We start from the raw sequence: 6,851 nt of genomic DNA on the forward strand, positions 1-6,851 counted from the left end.
CCATCACACTGCCCAAAGCAATCTATAGATTCAACATAATCTCTGTGAAATTGCCAATGTTGTTTTTTAGGCAATTATCAAAAAATCATAAAATTCATATGGAATAAAAAAAGAGCCGGTATAGCCAAAGCAATTTTAAGCAAAATGAACAAAGCTGGGATCATCACATTACCTGACTTTGACTTATGCTACTAGACTATAGACGGTAACCAAAACAGCATGGTGATGGTATAAAAATAGACACATAGATCAACGGAACAGAATAGAGATCCAAGAAATAGAGTCACATACCTAAAACTATCTGATCTTTGACAAAGTCAACAAAAATATACACTAGAGAAAAAAAAATAAAACTAATTCAGTAAAAAGTGCTTGACAAATTGCACAGCCCTATGCAGAAGAATTAAACTAGTGCCATACCTCTTAACATATACAAAAATTAACTCAATATGGATTAAAGACCTAAATATGCGACCTTTAGTTATACAAATTCTAGAAGAAATCCTAATAAAACCTCTTCTGGATATTGGCTTCAGCAAATAATTTATAACCAACTCCTCAATAGCAAATGCAACAAAAACAAAAATAGACAAATGGGACATAATTCAACTAAAGAGCTTCAGCACAGCAGAAGAAACAATCAGCAGAGTAAACAGACATATAGAATAGAAAAATTGTTTGAAAACTATACCTCTGACAAAAGGCAAATATTCAAAATCTATAAGGAACACAAACAGCATAATGAGGAAAAAACAAATACCCCTAATAAAAAGTGGACAAAGGACACGAGCAGACATTTCTCAAGAAAAGATATACAAGTGGCCACAAACATGAAAATTGCTCAACGTCACTGATCACCCAATTAAAAACAAAATGACCTCATATTTTATACCAGGCAGAATGGCTACTACTAAAAAGTTTAAAAAAAAAAAAAAAAAAAAAAGAGAGGTCTCAGTGGGACTGCTTATATTCTTAGTATACCTTTATGAAAAATAGTATGGAAGTTTCTCCAGGAATTAAAAATAGAGCTACCATTTGATCTAGCAATGCAAATACTGATTATGTACCCAAAATGGAAGAAATCATTATATCAAAAAAGATATCTGCATTCATATGTTTATTGCAATGCTATTTACAATAGCAAAGATACGGAATAAACTTAAGTATCTATCACTGGAGGCATACACACAAATACATACATATTCCAGGGTGTGTGTGTGTATACATATATATGTATGAAAGTACACACATGTACACATATATTCCATGGCATGTGTGTGTATATATAGACAAAAGAATGAAGTCATGTCTTTTGCACCTGGAGGCTATTATTGTAACTGAAATAATTCAGAAACAGAAAAATTCAAATACTGAATTTATCAGTGGGAGCTAAATAATGGGTACACGTGAACATAAAGAGTAGAATAATATACATTGGAGACATCAAAAGGTGGTAGGATAGGAAGGGAGCGAGGGTTAAAAAATTACCTATTGGGTACAATGTTCACTATTTAGGTAATGGATACACTAAAAACCTAGACTTCACTACTATAAAATATACGTACGTGAGAAATATGCATATGCATCCCCTATGTGTGTGTGTGTATGTGTGTGTGTGTGTATCTACATATATGCTTATTTTACTTTATTTTTATTATATTTTAAGTTCTGTGGTACATGTGCAGAACAGGCAGGTTTGTTGCATAGGTAAACATGTGCCATGGTGGTTTGCTACACCATTAATCCATCATCAACATTAAGTATTTCTCCTAATGCTATCCCTCCCCTATCCCTGCAGCCTCTGACAGGCCCCAGCATGTGATGGTCCTTTCCCTGTGTCCATGTGTTCTCATTGTTCAGCTCCCAATTCTGAAAGAGAACATGCAGTGTTTGGTTTTCTGTTCCTGTGTTAGTTTGCTGAAAATGACGGTTTCCAGCTTAATCCATGTCCCTGCAAAGGACATAAACTTATTTTTTTATGGCTGCTTAGTATTCCATGGTGTACATTTGCCAGTCTATCCAGTCTACCACTGATGGGCATTTGTGTTGGTTCTAAGTTTTGCTATTTTGAATGCTGCTGCAATAAACATAAGTGTTCATGCGTCTTTATAGTAGAATGATTTATAATCCTTTGGGTATATACCCAGTAATGGGATTGCTGGGTCAAATGGTATTTCTGTGTCTAAATCCTTGAGGAATTGCCACACTGTCTTCCACAATGATTGAATTAATTTACATTCCCACCAATACTGTAAAAGCCTTCCTATTTCTTCACAACCCCTTCAGCTTCTGTTGTTTCTTGAATTTTTAATGATTGCCATTCTAATTGGCATGAAATGGTTTGTCATTTTGGTTTTGATTTGCATTTCTCAAATAACAAGTGATGATGAGGTTTTTTTTCATGTTTGTTGGCTGCATAAATGTCTTCTTTTGAGAAGTGTCCATTAATATACTTTTCCCACTTTTTGATTTTTTTTTTTCTTGTAAACTTGTTTAAGTTCCTTGTAGATTCTGGATATTAGCCCTTTGTCAAGTGGATAGATTGCAAAAATTTTCTCCCATTCTGCAGGTTGCCTGTTCACTCTGATGACAGTTTCTTTAGTTTCTTTTGCTGTATAGAGGCTCTTTAGTTATTAGATCCCATTTGTCAATTTTGACTTTTTTTGCTGTTGCTTTTGGCGTTTTAGTTATGAAGTCTTTGACCATACATATGTCCTGAATGATATTGCCTAGGTTTTATTCTAGGGTTTTTATGATTTTAAGTCTTACTTTTAAGTCTTTAGTCCATCTTGAGTTAATTTTGGTATAAGGCATGGGAAAGGGGTTCAGTTTCAGTTTTCTGCATATGGCTAGCCAGTTTTCTCAACACCATTTATTAAACAGGGAATCCTTTCCCCACTGCTTGCTTTTGTCAGGGTCGTCAAAGATCAGATGGTTGTAGATGTGTGGCATGATTTCTGAGGCCTCTGTTGTGTTCCAATGTTCTATATATCTGTTTTGGTACCAGCACCATGCTGTTTTGGTTACTGTAGCCTTGCAGTATAGTTTGAAGTCAGGTAGTGTGATGCCTCTAGCATTGTTTTTTTTGGCTTAGAATTGTCTTGGCTTTATGGCTCTTTTTTGGTCCCATATAACATTTCAAAAAGTATATTCCAATTCTGTGAAGAAGGCAGCATGGGAACTTTGTGAAACATACACAAGTATCAATAGCCAAATTGATCAAGTGGAAGAAAGGATATCAGAGATTGAAGATCAACTTAATGAAATAAAGTATGAAGATAGGACTAGAGAAAAAAAAAAAAAGGAACAAACAAAGCCTCCAAGAAATATGGGACTACATGAAAATACCAAACTTATGTTTGATTTGTGTACCTGAAAGTGATGGGAGATTGGAACCGAGTTGGACAACATTCTGCAGGATATTGTCCAGGAGAACTTCCCCAGCCTAGCAAGACAGATCAACATTCAAATTAAAAAAATACAGAGAAAACCACAAAGATACTCCTCAATAACAGAAATCTTAAGACACATAATCATCAGATTCACCAAGGTTAAAATAAAGGAAAAAATGTTAAGAGCAACCAGTAAGAAAGTTTGGGTTACCACAAAGGGAAACCCATCATACTAACAGTGGATCTCTCAGCAGAAACCCTACAAGCCAGAAGAGAATGGGGGCCAATATTCAACATTCTTAAAGAAAAGAATTTTCAACCCAGAATTTCATATCCAGCCAAACAAAGCTTCATAAGTGAAGGAGAAATAAAATCCTTTACTGACAAATAAAGATTTTGCAAATGCTGAGATTTTGTCATCTGTAAGCCTGTCCTACAAAAACTCCTGAAGAAAGCACTAAATATGGAAAGGAAAAAAACAGTACCAGCTACTGCAAAAAAAGTACCAAATTGTAAATGTCATCGACACTATCAAGAAACTGCATCAACTAATGGATAAAATAACCAGATATCAACATAATGACAGGATCAAATTCACACGTAACAATATTAACCTTAAATGTAAACAACATTAACCTAAATGCCCCAATTAAAAGACAGACTGACAAACTGGATAAAGAGTCAAGACCCATCGGTGTGCTGTATTCAGGAGGCCCAATTCATGTACAAAGACACACATAGGCTCAAACAAAGGATGGAGACGCATTTACCAAGCAAATAGAAAGCAAAAAAGGCCAAGGGTTGCAATCCTAGTCTCTGATAAAACAGATTTTAAAACAACAAAGATCAAAAAAGATGAAGAAAGGCATTATATAATATGAAGAGATCAATGTATCAAGAAGAGCTAACTATCCTAAATATATACGCATCCAATACAGGAGCATCCAGATTTATAAAGCAAGTTCTTAGAGACCTACAAAGAGACTTGACTTCCTGCACAATAATAGTGGGAGACTTTAACACCCCACTGTCAATATTAGACTGATCAACAAAACAGAAAATTAACAAGGATATCCAGGACTTGAACTCAGCTCTGGTCCAAGTGTACCTAATAGACATCTACAGACGTCTCCACCCCAAATGAACAGAATTTACATTCTTCTCAGCACCACATCACACTTATTCTAAAATTGACCACATAATTGGAAGTAAAACACTCCTCAGAAAATGCAAAAGAATGGAACTCATAACAGTCTCTCAGACCCCAGAGCAATCAAATTAGAATTTAGGATTAAGAAACTTACTTAAAACCACACAACTACATGGAAGGTGAACACCCTGCTCCTGAATGACTACTGGGTAAATAACAAAATTAAGGCAGAAATAAATAAGCTATTTGAAACCAGTGAGAACAAAGACACAATGTACCAGAATGTCTGGGATACAGTTACAGCATTGTTTATGGGAAAATTTATAGCCCTAAATGCCCACAGGACAAAGCAGGAAAGATCTAAAATTGACACTCTAACATCACAGCTAAAAGAACTAGAGAAGCAAGAGCAAACAAATTCAAAAGCTAGCAGAAGAAAATAAATAACTAAGATCACAGCAGAACTGAAGGAGATAGAAACACAAAAAACTCTTCAAAAAAATCAATTAATTCAGGAGCTGTTTTTTTGAAAAGTATTAACAAAATAGATAGACCACTAGCCAGACTAATAAAAAAGAAAAGTGACAAGAATCAAATAGACACAATAAAAAATGATAAGGGGGATATCGCCACCAATCTCAAGAAATATAAACTACACTCAGATGATACTGTAAACACCTTTACCCAAATAAACTTGAAAATCTAGAAGCAATTGATAAATTCCTGGACACATAACCCTCCAAAGACTAAACCAGGAAGAAGTCGAATCCCTGAATAGAACAATAATAAGTCCTGAAATTGAGGCAGTTGTTAATAACCTACCAACCAAAAAAAGCCCAGGACCATACTGATTCACAGCCAAATTCTACCAGAGGTACAAAAAGGAGGTGGTATAATTTTTTTCTGAAACTACGCCAAACAATAGAAAAAGAGGGACTCCTCCCCAACTCATTTTATGATACCAACATCATCTTGATACCAAAACCTGGCAGAGACACAGAAAAAAGTAAATTTCAGACCAATGTCCCTGATGAACATTGATGCAAGTCAAATACCGGCAAAACGAATCCAGCAGCACACTAAAAAGCTTATCCACCACGATCAGGTCAGCTTCATCCCTGGTATGCAAGGCTGGTTCAACATACACAAATCAATAAACATAATCCATTACATATAGAGAACCAATAACAAAAACCACATGATTATCCCAATAGATGCAGAAGAGGGCTTCAATAAAATTCAACACCCCTTCATGCTAAAAACACTCAATAAAATAGGTATTGATGAAACATATCTCAAAATCATAAGAGCAGCTTATGACAGACCCACAGCCAATATCATACTGAATGGGCAAAAGCTGAAAGCATTCCCTTTGAGAGCTGGCACAAGACAAGGATGCCCTCTCTCTTCACTCCTATTCAATGTAATATTGGAAGTTCTGGCCAGAGCAATCAGGCTAAAGAAAGAAATAAAGGGTAGTCAAATAGGAAGAGAGGAAGTCAAATTGTCTCTGCGGATGACATTATTATATATTTAGAAAACCCCATAGTCTCAGCCCAAAATCTTCTTACACTGATAAGCAACTTCAGCAAAGTCTAAGGATACAAAACCAATGTACAAAAATCACAAGCATTCCTATAAACCAATAATAGACAAACAGAAAATCAAATCGTGAGTGAACTCCCTTTCACAATTGCTAGAAAGGGAATAAAATACCTAGGAATACAACCCACAAGGGATGTGAAGGATCTCTTCAAGGAGAACTACAAACCACTGCTCAAGGAAATAAGAGAGGATACAAACAAATGGAAAAATATTCCATGCTCATGGATAGGAAGAACCAATACCATGAAATGGCCATACTGCCCAAAGTAATGTATAGATTCAATATAGGTATTTATTTTTACTAGGACATTGAAAATTTTTTTAAAAAGGGAATTCCCAAACTAGTTCATAATGTCAATTACTTAAATGATATTTATACATAAGTGTTAAATAGCTTAATAGAACATAATGAAGTCAAATTTATGCTAAGTGAAGAAAATTTTTTAAAACACATTTTGTAAGATAAAATAATTCGAAAAAATAAATTATTTTAGTACATTACACATTTCTTATTGCTTCCCACGCTCCAACCAAAACAAATTTTTAGCCATCTATGTTTCCTAATAGCTGATTCTTGGATTGGTTTGAAATTTGTAGCCATAAACCTATTTTATTTTCTAATTTGTATCTATGCCAATTCTGTGGAAACATCAAAAACATTTTTAAAAAGAAAGAGTATTTGTAGAACAAATAGAAAGATAATT

At 34.7% G+C, this 6,851-nt stretch overlaps 1 long non-coding RNA gene across 1 annotated transcript; it reads right to left on the reverse strand.

The window, feature by feature from the left end:
• Nucleotides 1-3,756: 3,756 nt before the first annotated feature.
• On the reverse strand, nucleotides 3,757-6,366 carry LOC116552165. Its single transcript, XR_004269253.1, has 3 exons — nucleotides 6,161-6,366; nucleotides 4,128-4,134; nucleotides 3,757-3,767 (listed from the first exon to the last, which is right to left on the reverse strand). It is a non-coding gene; the product is annotated as an uncharacterized LOC116552165 (long non-coding RNA).
• Between the last annotated feature and the right edge of the window lie 485 nt (nucleotides 6,367-6,851).

The sequence above is a fragment of the Sapajus apella genome, unplaced genomic scaffold (genome assembly GCF_009761245.1).
Source record: "Sapajus apella isolate SASKATOON/1434 unplaced genomic scaffold, GSC_monkey_1.0 scaffold11, whole genome shotgun sequence".
In the NCBI taxonomy this organism is placed as follows: domain Eukaryota; kingdom Metazoa; phylum Chordata; class Mammalia; order Primates; family Cebidae; genus Sapajus; species Sapajus apella.